This window comes from Aedes aegypti, chromosome 3 (assembly GCF_002204515.2).
Source record: "Aedes aegypti strain LVP_AGWG chromosome 3, AaegL5.0 Primary Assembly, whole genome shotgun sequence".
In the NCBI taxonomy this organism is placed as follows: domain Eukaryota; kingdom Metazoa; phylum Arthropoda; class Insecta; order Diptera; family Culicidae; genus Aedes; species Aedes aegypti.
In genome coordinates, this window is record NC_035109.1 from 280,253,530 (window position 1) to 280,266,286 (window position 12,757).

At 36.2% G+C, this 12,757-nt stretch overlaps 1 protein-coding gene across 2 annotated transcripts in view; it reads left to right on the forward strand.

Annotated features, from left to right (window-relative positions):
* Positions 1–557: 557 nt before the first annotated feature.
* Positions 558–12,757, forward strand: part of LOC5570993 — a 52,041-nt gene continuing 39,841 nt past the window's right edge. The window contains exon 1 of one of the 2 annotated variants that reach the window (XM_021852544.1): positions 558–652. The gene's annotated coding sequence lies outside the window, so the exon portion shown is untranslated. Of the gene's footprint in view, positions 747–12,757 lie in introns of both variants that reach the window. The other variant, XM_001653371.2, reaches the window with a different exon arrangement.

Here is a 12,757-nt window from a genome sequence, read left to right on the forward strand (position 1 = left end):
CATCCATTCAAGCTGCTCCAATTTCAAAAATTATGATAACAATAGGTCTTAAAAGTACTGCCTGTGATCAAAAGAAGGAAAACTTTTTTTGAAAGTGTAAGCAAGAGTATTTCACATAATAATTTTATCGGTATAATTATAACTGTCAATAACCTAAATAAAGTAGATTTCTTTATTTGAATATAAGCGAATATATTGCCAAAAATAATAAATCCAGTACTATTATTATAATTTTGAACACAACTAAACAAATGTGTTAAATACATTATTGCAACCAGCACATCCATTTCTTATACCAGACTCCGACGAAACCAGCGCCGACCACACACAGAAGGACGACAAAGTCACCGATTGGCAATCACTGCACTTATCCATGGATAAAGTTGGCGTGTGCCGTATGCTGGCGTTGAGTTGAGTTGTTCTATGTGGTTTTCCCTTCCCCCCATTAAGTTCCATTCATTTGTGCGCGGGAGGTAAATATGCTGTTGAGCGTGCATTGTCGATTTGCCACCGTTTCCAAGAGATGTGTTTGGCGCGGAAACTTGGCGCATGGACGCGTGAGCTTTTGTTAGTATCATTTTAACCGTCGCTTGTTTTGGACACCTCACCGGATTGTGGGTTCCGTTTTGAACGTGGTGGTCAACTTCGAATGGTATCTGACGATTAATAGTGCACTAAAAAGTTTCACATTTATTACTACCGGTTCTGTGCAGTTTTGGGACGTTTTCGTAACAAAGTTGATCCAGGTTACGTAGTGGTATAACATATAAATGTGTTGTGTGAAGTGTTAATCAAGGACTGTAATCTATGAAAGACAGTCCTTCAACTGTTTGTGTCAGCGATAATCAGCGGAAGCCTACGAATTTCGATAATCAGCAGTTCACTTTAAACCAAATTGACCAAAACAGAAGAACAGTGCAAACCAACCTTATGCCAACTATTTCATAACAGCCAGTTTAAAAATGTGACACATATTCCGTCGAACGAACAGCCGAGCTCTGAATCGTCCGATCCGGAGAAATTTATATTACCGCACGGAATATTAAAAGCATTACCTCAAGCCAAATTTGCCGGAGCCGCTCGAAAAACGTGTCCTACGTGCTTTCTCACTCTTCACTGGGTCGACGGAAGACTAGCGCATAAGTATATTCTGTGCACATTGTATACCATTCCCATAGGTTTCGATCACTGTCCAGTGAATGTGGTTTGAATTACCGATTGCATATCATTTCAGTTAAGTGTTTTTGGGCGAACTTATTTTTGCGAAATAGCCTATTAATTCATAATGGATGGCATACACAAAATTCCTCCACAATAGGTGCCGCATGATATTTGTCCGTATGAACACTAGAAACTGTTTTATGCCCACATTTTCAAAAGTTAATCGAATTTTCAAGTCGACACTTATATCCTACCTTAAAAGTAGACTCCGATCCAAATATCTGTCAATTTATTTAGATCAGCATCAAATATAATTTGTGTTTTTGGGATTGTATTTAAGATTAATAAAAAAAACAACTCAAACATTATACAAAGGATCAGACCACGAAAAGAAAGCTTTATAAATCTGCTTAAACTTTGCCGAAGATGTAAATCGATGAAATAAAATATTATCTACGATTCATTCGCTTTCAGACTAGAAGGCACCGTAAATTCGGGTGAAATTGATCGGTAGGATACAATAGATCTCAATGTTACACAGTTCTATTTATTATTAATAAAGCATGGATATCAATGTAATCCGTTGTAAATGAAAGTTGTTTGACTAAACTATTGTCGAATTGTGTGTTGTGAAGTTTTTTGTGTTAAAGAATGGTCATTTATATGAAAACTACTATCGCGTACTCGATATTCCGACATCGAGTTAGAGTAAAAGTTGGTTTTCATGGCTACCTCGATGGCCCTCGATCACATTTGCACACGTTTTGTGTTCTATAACTCGATGGTCCCGTCAATATCGAGTTATGGAGTGTGGACTGTTATATAAAATTTCAAAATGATGTTCGATGTGGTTTTTACAGACATCCATGAATTTCAAGTTCAAAATCCTTGTCAGTCTGGAATTTTATGAAGATGTTTAAAATATATCCCCAAAACAGATTTTATCATCAAACATTCTACGAAATTACTCATTTTGAAAAAATATTTCAAGTATTGTTCTATAGGTAATTACTTTGGAAATTGCCCTTATTTAGGCGCTTTACACGGGATTCTTGAAATTTAAAATTATTCATTATTTCTATAAATATTGTACTGGAAATAGTTTAGAAAACAGTGTATCCAAACTAAGTATGTAGTTTTTTTTTTCAAAACAAACAATTATCGCATTGACAAGTGATCAATTCCACCCCGAAATGGGATCACTCGATTTTTTATGTTGGAGATAATTTTAGCACTAAACATACATTTGTTAGAAAATATCGATATAGTACTTGTTCTTCTGCTTTTAGTTATTTGACATTCCCAACAAACATTTTTGTGGAATTACGGTACTGGACTAGTGTGATTTTCCAACAATTTTGACTCGTTAAACTCATGTTTTCACTATAAAACCACATACCATTAGCATGGGCATATTCAAGAGTTCCCCTAATGAAAATGATAGACGAACAAAGTTGTAGCGTAGACTGGGAAGACTTGACCCCCTTTTCTTAATGCACTTGGTACTCTGCAGTTACAGTTTAGAGTAAGGTGGGGCAATAGTTCGACCTTAGTGGTATAATCAAAGTCACCAGGAAAACAATAGCAGATGGAACAAAAATAATATCATACAGTGAACCTTCGACATATTGGCTATAATTTTTCTGAACAAACTTATGTCAAAATATTAACCCATTTTTAGTTATAACAGTTTCAACAGTTTCCATCGGTGGGACAAGAGTTCAAATCTAGTGTAGGGCAAAAGTTTGCTGACTAAAACATAAAATATCGATACTTTTATGACAGGCATAGATACTTTATACCAGCCGTAAACTTATGTTTGCCGAAAAATACACACTAAATTTTCATCAAATAATTGCTCAAAACAGTGTCAATTGTAATATACAACTTCTGCAACTTTTTCGATGATTCACTCAAAATGAACAACTATGGTGGGCTGGATCTCAGTTACTTATGGACTGATTGAAATTAATTTTTCACAGCACGTCTGAAATTACTCGAAACTCGAATTTTAACATTTTTGACTATTTTTTCATTAATGAATTCAAAATTAACAACGATTTAACTAAAATAACATTTACTGTGAAAAATTTTAAACGATATATTTTAAAGTATTAAAAACCTACAAATAATAAATGCCCTCAGCAAACTTACCCATTTCTTCCAAATATACAACTTTGCTGAAGATACTACATAGTGTCATGTCATGAAGCTAATTTTTCATTTTTATAATTTAATATTAAGATTTGTCAAAAGATATTGCTATTAAACTTGTGAAAGAAGAAAACAATGACATACAACAAACATATATGTTAACTGTCAAGTTATGTCTGAAGTGCTATGAAAAATTCATGCAAATCGGGTCTTAACGATTCTATCCCATTTCCCGGAATACCATTACCCGGAAACCATTTACCGGAATGCACTATTACCCGGAAAAACAAATCTTCATTCTTTTCTCTCTTCTTCTCCATTGATGCTGAGCACAAATTATGTCACGCTGACTGTGGACATTCTCGGCTCCCTCAGTTCCCATTAACACTTTTTTTAAAGACATCTCCAAACTGCTGAGGACTAATTTTATTGTTCTTGCCGGCGTTACGCCTCAACTGGGACAAAGTCTGCTATTCAGCTGTTTTAGGAACATTTCTACAGGTAATAGCTGTGAGCCTATGTGAAATGATCTTTCTGAATAGATTCACTCTGCCGCAACGTAGGCCCTAAGCTATGAACGAATATTACGACACCAAAATTTGGTTGAACATGCAATTTATTTGTGGTGTAATGAGAAAAGAATCGCCTAATATAGATAGGAAAGATATATCTTCAAATTTAGGCTATAAAACGAAACATTACAGGAACGGATAGAAAGAATGAAAAGAATCATTTTTGTTGTACATATTAGATGCCAAATAATGACGAGGTCAATATAAATCAAAAATCACCCTTAAAATAAGGCCGGGTTGCATTTGAGTAAATGGAACACCTCAGCATTTAAAAATGTTTGCAGTTATAATGGTTTTCTAAATTTCGATAAACAAAACAGTTTCCAATTTCAAAAACGGATAAAAAACACTAATCTTGCGAGGGAATCGACATACCACAGTGCAATTCTCATTTTAGTTTTATGATTTGAGGAAAGCTAAAAATATGAAGTATTAGTTTTGCGCCTTGGTGATCGAAAGTAGAGACACAATCTACCATTGTGACGTCCATAAACTAGAAAGTACAATAAGCAATCATGATATTTTGTCATTTTCAACTAAACACATATAAGCATAAGCATTGATGACCGTACAAATCGTAGTTGCTACTCCGTGGTTGACTGGAGTACACAGGAAACCAACAAATGTAGCTTGGGAGTAGCATACCATCTTCAATATACAATTTCGAGGACTCCAAACTCTGTAATGTCAATAACGACGCCGGCCACGTCCTTATGGTCATCGGAGATGGGAAGAAATGTTAGTGTGACATCTATTGCTACTAAAGACCGAGATCACCTCTGCATCTCCATGGTTTTCACAGGAAAGAGTTTTGTTAGTGGGATGTATCAAAAGTTACGTGATCAAGATTCACCTTGGTAAGTGATTGGGATTCATGTAGCCTCAAATTAAAATAAAATATCTATCAGTACGTTGACAGTTTTAATGTCGAACTATTCAAAAGATATTTTTAAGTAATTGCGACAAATAAATAAAAGAATGAGTACGCTTAGCTCATTTTTTTTATGAAACAGGAATAAGAGCTTATGTCGACACTTACAGGGACGAACCATCCATATTTTGTTTACCAAATAAATGAAACATTGCCACGATACAAATTTGTGTTTTCACAAGCATGAAACGAACTCACCAGTTAGTAATCCATTCTCAACGGAAACCACAAATTCGGCATCAACACGCAAAAGCAGGGAACAGAAACACAAAATCGATGATCCAGGAATCTTGTAAAATCCAAGCAACTTACAAAAATCATGAATCTTGAAACTTGAATAGGGTCAGTATTCCCTTAGTGGACAGTCCCCTATAGTCACACTAGTGGCTTTTTACGGCCGTTTTGCTATGAATCTTTTCAAAATATTTTTTGACATGATGGTCAGGAGCTATTTATCTAAGTACCATTGATACACAGCTTGATTTTGTTCAAAAAATGATCGAAATAATTAGTTTTGCTTAAAATTTGAGCTCCCTTGCGCCTATAGTTAACCTATTGTTCCTATAGTAGCACTACTGAGAGAAACTATTTTTTGTTATACGATATAATTAATGAATTAAGTACTTTTTTTACATCAAACGAAAGCTTTTGATCCACACTTTGAAGGAAAAATATAAAAGCTTTGTAAAAATACGGTTTTGATTAGTATTTTGCCAACGCCGTGATGCTAGTGCTACTATAGGAACAGAAATTAGAAATAGTGCTACTATAGGCACATGTATTCCTATAGTGGCACAAGCGATAATAAATGCAAACATATGAATTTTCGCAGTTTTCATATTTTTCCCACAAAACCAAGATAAAAAGCTTTCAGATGATGTAAAAATAATGACGCTAGCGTTATTTTTCGATTTTATACGAATATTTGTTCTTAGCTATGCGGCTATTGGTACATCGACCCTACTATTAGCGCATTTGCTTGAAATCCTCCAAAATTTTCTCTCTGAAACGAGAAAAAACTGTCAGACGCAAAAAAAACAGCTTCTTGCCTTGTCAAGGCCTCCTCTGTCATTTTCAACTAAACACATATTGCCAAAATGCCGACATCGGTGCAACTCGAAAGAAACGCCAACCAAACAAAGAAGGGTGAATATCAGATGACCCGAAATGGGTCATTGTAAGAAATTGTATATTTAGGGGATTTACATTCGGGTGATTGAAGTTTGCGGAGTTGACACGAGACGAAAAGTGGTTGTGCTACTCGTATTGAAAATTCTAATCATTGCTTATTTTATTTATCATTTGGACACTTGGAGAACCGACGGTCGAATGTTAAAAGTAAAGTACCATAGTTATAGCCATATTTAGCCAGTTCAGCAGAGACAAGCTTCAGAGATAAGATTAAAGAACAGCTTATTTTTAAACGAAGGGTGAATCGTCTATGAAATGCAAATAATTGAAAATGGTGCATATTAACATGATCAAGTATAAAAATATCTCATAGTCCTCTTCGATGCTTATGTATATTGAAGATAGACCGTCCCTTGTCCATTATCTTTGGTGGTCATTTCAAATATTTTCAAGTCCTTTTTTTCAAGTGACCTGAATGACCGTAAAACTGTTAAAAGGACGTTAATGAAAAAAGTCGACATTGTAGAGACATAATTTTCCGGTAAATGGTCTTTGCGGGTAATGCTTTTCCGGTAAATGATTCATTCCGCATGGCTTTGTTTTGTAGCCGTGGACTCTAACCACTCGGCTAAAGAAGGTCCCTAATCCTTGCTTTCTTTTAACTACCAAAATGAAAGTTTTTCAATGCTTCTAAATCGCCACAATTACGAGTTTTAAAACTCGTGTTATATTTATGTCTTCTATAAGAATTCAATGTAGGTGGCGAATTCAGGAGATTTTTTCCAGCTCTTATATTCTTCCCACTAAACATGTATTGGAAGCTTTATTTTAACGTGTTGATTGCATTCAGAAGTATTATGATTGATTTGATTCTATACCATTACCCGGAACACCATTACCCGGAATGCAATATACCGTAATACAACTTACCGGAATGTACCATTACCCGGAAAACCCGTTTACCGGAATGTACCATTTACCGGAATGCACCATTACACGGAAAGCCAAATCTTCCATTTTCGACGACTATTTTCAGTACATTTGTATGTTTTTTTTTAATTCTCTTTCAATGATGCTCAGCACCAATTATGTCACGCTAACATGGACATTCTTGACTTCCTCGGTTTCTATAAAAACTTTTTCAAAAGTCAATTTCAAACAGCTATGGACCAAATATGTTTTTCTTCTTGACTCGTAAATAGGAACAAAGCTATTTTAGTAGCATTTCTACAATTAATAGCTGACCACTTTTGCATTCTTACATAGTTTGACAAGTATATAAGTTCTCTAGCTCTGAAAAGTCGTCAAATTTGCCAACTAGAAATAATATTGAATCGGCGGTATTCAATTCTACCAACCTTAGCTTGATCATTCTGAATAGCTGCACTTTGCCCAACGAATATAACGATACAAAAATGAAATTGCACAATGCACATGTCATTTATTTGCGATTTTGGTGTATAGCTACTTGGGCACTTTCACAGGTTTTTCTCGGTCGAATTATCTGAAATTTTGCAAAAAAAGGCACTGCAGTATGACGCACTACAGTACGACGCACATTGTGGCCAAATATAAACTAAGTAGCTTTTAAAAAAAAAACCCACTGCCGAAGTGAATCAAAAGTGCCAAAGCTTCCTTAAGATCTATGAAAACTATGTCTTCAAATTTAGGCTTTAGAACTAAACATTACAGGCAAGGATAAAAAGAATGGAGAGAATTGTTTTTGTTATGTATATTTGATGTCAAATATTAACGAGGTCAATATAAATCGAAAAAAATCGCCTAACGGTTGCATTATTGTAAATAGAACAACTCAGCATTTGAAAATGTTTGGATTTATGATGGTTTTCTTATTCCCTTTAAAAAACAATTTATTTAAACAATCCATTTTAAATATTGTATAACAAAAAAAAACTCTAATCTTGCGAGGGAAAGGGACATACAACAGTGCTATTCTCATTTTAGCTTTAAGGATCCCCCAAATCAACACGATTTTTTAAGCGACATCGACAAAAAATCGACGCGATTTTGTTGTTGAGTCGCTGCAAGCACTCTTATATGGAACCATCTAGATCGACACGACGAAAATCGCGTCGCTGTGGCTTTGACACGCTCATCAAACTGTGCATGCAGCGCATGTGAATGTCGCTGTCACGGTAAAAAAAAATCGCCTTGATTTAAGGGAGCCTGTACAGGAAATCTAAAAAATCAAAACGAAACTAAGAGTGCCTTGATGATTGAGAGTAGAGACACTATTCGCCATTGTGACGTCCATCTTTGGATTCCGAAATATTGAACCTAATTAGATCTACTTTTCATTTGAATTTGCTTGATTATGCTATATACTACGAATGTCATAACTCTGAATGTCTGTACCCCAAATCCAATGCCAGTATAATATACAAGAAAGAACAGTAAGCAATCATATTGTCATAAATTTGGTCATTTTCTATTAAACACATTTTACCAAAAATGCCGAGATCGGTGGAAGTCGAAAGAACCGCCAACCAAATAAAGAAGGGTGAATATCAGATGGCCTGAAATGGGTCATTCTAGACAAAAAGAGTATACGGAGGATTTTCATTAGGTTATTGACGTTTACAGAAACGACATTCGGTGGATTGACACTCGGCGAAAAGGAGCACAACTAATCGTGTTCAAAATTCTAATCATTGCTTATTAATTAACAATTGGACGCTTGGAGAACCGACAGTCGAATGTCAAAAGTAAAGTTACATAATTGTAACCAAATTTAGCCAGTTCAGCCAAGAAAAGCTGCAAAGATAAGTTGAAAGAACAGCTTATTTTTAAAAGAAGGGTGAATCGTCTATGAAATGCAAATATATGAAGATGGTGCATATTGACATGATCAAGTATGAAGATATCTTAGACTCCTCTTCGATGCTTAGGTATTTTGAAGGAAGAACATCCCCTGTCCATTATCGTTACAAAATACTGACCTGAATGACCGTAAAACGGTTAAAAGGACGTTATGAAAAAGGCGAGAAATAGAAAAATAATTTTCCGGTAAATGGTCCTTCCGGGTAATGGTTTTCCGGTAAATGGTTCATTCCGGTAAATGGTTTTCCGGGTAATGGTCTTCCGGTAAATGGCTTTCCGGGTAATGGCTTTCCGGGTAATGTCGGAGAACCGATTGATTTATGAAAAAAGTAGTTCTAAGTGGTGAATACCACCCGTACACCTACATAGCAAATTATTAATTTAATGTTTCAAATATTGAGAATCTTGCATTAGATTAACTACTGTTATAAATCTAACAGCCGTATAATTGTTGCTGTGATATCAAATATTTTTCAAGCAGATGTGCGGGATAACTATCTTTTAAAATTGATCTATTTAAATCGTGACGCGCAAACAAGGCCCCAATTATTGTTTAAGACATCGTCAATTTGGCAACAATCCAATTTGAAAGAAAAGATTTGCATCTTCCATCTTGACTTAATTCCTAAATAACGTAAAGCACTGTTAACATTTTCAAAGGTCAATGGAGGAGCGCTATTTACATTAGACTGCATCCCAAACATCGCCGAATGACATTGAAAATTGTAATTTATTTATACAATCCTGCTACAATAGTCTCTTTGGCTGTCTGCTGTCTAGTCCAATTCTATGCATTCATTCAAACTGAACACAGGCGTGTTAATTGCGTGAGAGTTTTGCATAGCATATCGTGTGAGTTCTGTATTTCATTTACGTCTAGGCGAGGGTGGTAGGTAACAAATCGTTGATACAAACGCTCCTGTCACCTCCCTAAGCCTATGGCTTAAGAGTAACTTTGGGTCACTATTTTCATAGCAAACTATTATCAAGGGCTGTCCATGATAGTTTTGTCGGATTTTCACTATGATTCAAAAGATTAGAAGATGTCCTTACGAGCCATAAGATGCAGCTAAAAGGGTGGGCAAGTCACCCTTTAGCCTTATGACACTTTACTGCAGTAATATGCTGTTACAAGAATCCAGTGAAATGGAAAGTTCAATCCAGAATTTGATCACATTACTACACAGTATTGCTTTCGTTCTTCATTTTAAGCCTTTAACAACTACTTATTGATTAATCAGCAGAAAAGTGCGACTTAAACCCGTCCCTCCCTCACGCTTAAGATGTTTCATTATAAGCTCTTTGAGAAGCAGACTTCAAATCCCTACAACGACGTCTCGACGCGACCACGACGACGGACCGGCATCACGTTTCAAGTGCGATTATATCGTTATTGTTATTTTCTTTCCATTTATGAATGAAGTGTGCTTGCCTCGTGCCATAGAGTATGAATCTTTGGTCCGACTACACCCTGCTTGCAAGGCGGCTGTTTGTAGATACGTCTGCGCTTTTATTATGTTGTTAATAAACACATCCATCAAGATAAGATGATCGTGGGATAATCACAATCGTACTCATATCGAATCGAGAAACTCCCTAACAAGCACAACACTCCACCACCGATTGGTAAGACGCGATGTTCGACATTTGCTCATATGAGATGTGCCAATATTTGCGTATGTCATGACGACTCTTTCGCCTAATGATGTTGCTAAGCTTATCCATTGAATGTCTTGTCTACTCTCTTCACAAGATGTAATGTGTTAATTGATTTTTCGCAAACTTCAAAAGGGGTTTGTACGCTTTAGAGTTGCCAATCCTAACACAACTTGTGTTGAGGAGCTTTCGGGTTTTTTTGAGCCACGTACACCGTTGGTTTGTACACTCTGAAATATTACAAAACTTCTAAAGTTTAAATCTTAAACAAATTTGTCATATCCGACGTCTATATATGGCTCAGTTTATGATGTATACTATGTTGTCATAATAAGTTAAACTAATGCTCAATTTGGTAAAATAAGCTTATTTTGGTGCAGTGTAGTTTGTGTTGATGTTTTTGTTTCGCTCGCCATGGTCGACCATCGGGATAGATTTTTCATTTTGAATCTGCATTTCAATTATCCCAAATAGTTTATCAGGTAAGTAATGCAACGATAACTCTGTTTCCATTATATTAATATGGATGTAACTGTTTTTGATTTTAGCAACGATTCCTATTCTGTGAACATAAACAGTGACTGGGTTGAGCAGCTCCTTTAGTTTTCCGGTCCGCAATCAGCCGAAACCAAGAATTTTCAAAACAACATTGATTCCCCGTTATTATGCACCATTTCGTCGTTTCAACAGCAGCACCATGCGGGATCAAACCCATGAAAAGCCTTGGAAGCATTGGACTCAACCGATATTACCCGAAAAGTTAACAAAAATGATTGCGCATGGTAAGTTCAATCGACGCTCAGTTAACTACTTAGGAAACCCTATTAAATAAAGGTTTTATTTTGCAGATAAAGCTCCGATTGATCGAATAGAGTTCCCGACGGATATCTACACTCTTCAGGGAATTGGAAGCAGGCAAAAGATGCCATAGTAAACCACTACCAGCAACAGCAAACTAAAGGCATTCATCCGTTGGGTAAAGCATACGGCGAGAGAGAGAAACTAATGTTCCGATCCTGAAACACAATGCTGTTATGTAATGCATAAATCTTGTCATTAGTGTTTACACAAACATTCTTATATTGAAATAAAGATCGGTTTTTGTTATATTTTCAGCTTCTGGTAATACATAAACAGAAAGATAACCTCAATCGCGCTGTTTTTTTAATGGATTTGAGCTTTCTTATACGAGACAGTGTATTCATCAAAGTTATACTAGGCCAGACTAGTCAGCACCTAAACGAAGCTTAGGGGCAACCAGGCGAAAATCATTTAGTCTGCTATTTAAACTATTTAGTTTTGATTTTTTTCAGAGTGTAGTGCAGATATGCTAAAAGCTGATATATTAATTAGCGCATTTTATAAATTGTTCATTCCAAATATCTTACATTGCTCTCCCTAATCTCCAAGCTTTTCTTTGTCAGTCCGAATGATCTTCTTAGAGTACCGACTTATAATTTCTTCATTGGTTTACTTACGCTATGGCTAATCTACTCAGAAGCAATAGTATCGCTTCAAGGCGAACACCAAGTTTATCCAGCTGTCTCCTACTGAATAATAGCGGAATAAGAGAACTTATGCCTTAATGATAATAATGCCTACTTACGATTCAGATGCACAATCAGTTCAACAAATTTTATTTATCTGAATACTTTACTTCGTTAATTAAGCTTTAATCCAATCAAATCTTCTTTTGTAGCTTAACTTTATGTAGCAAGTACCGTACAATGAATCATCGCGTCAAAACAACCCTATCAGGTATCAGAAGGCCGGCTCCAAAGGCACGTTCCCCACCAGTTGGGAGATTTGTGCCATCGCCATATTTGAGCCTATTTCATCATCTACCCGATGGGAGAGGAAAGGGAAGGGAAAGATGGGAGGAAATAGGAGTAAGGTCCCTTGAAGAGGGAAGATCGCATAAGCGAAATGAGAGCATGTAGCTCCATACCACAATGGGTTCGAACAGCGCCCTAAAAAGGGCACTGCAAAACGCATGAGCGTAAAGAGAGCCTATAGCTCATTACCACAGCGGGTTAAGAATAACAGAATGTCCTGAAGATTCAGGCTTCTGAATTCAGTTTCACTTAATAAGTGTTTACCAAGTAATTGGAATCGCATTTGCAAAAACTGGACAGTTACATATCAGGTGATACGAAGTTCCATAATCGGAGTCACAACTATCACACACAAATGAGTCAGCACGCTGAATATTTGCCATGTGATAGTTGAGTCGGCAGTGGCCTGTCAACGCTCTGACCAAGAGACTGCAATTCTGCTTTGACAGATTTGTTAAATACTTCGCCACCCTTGG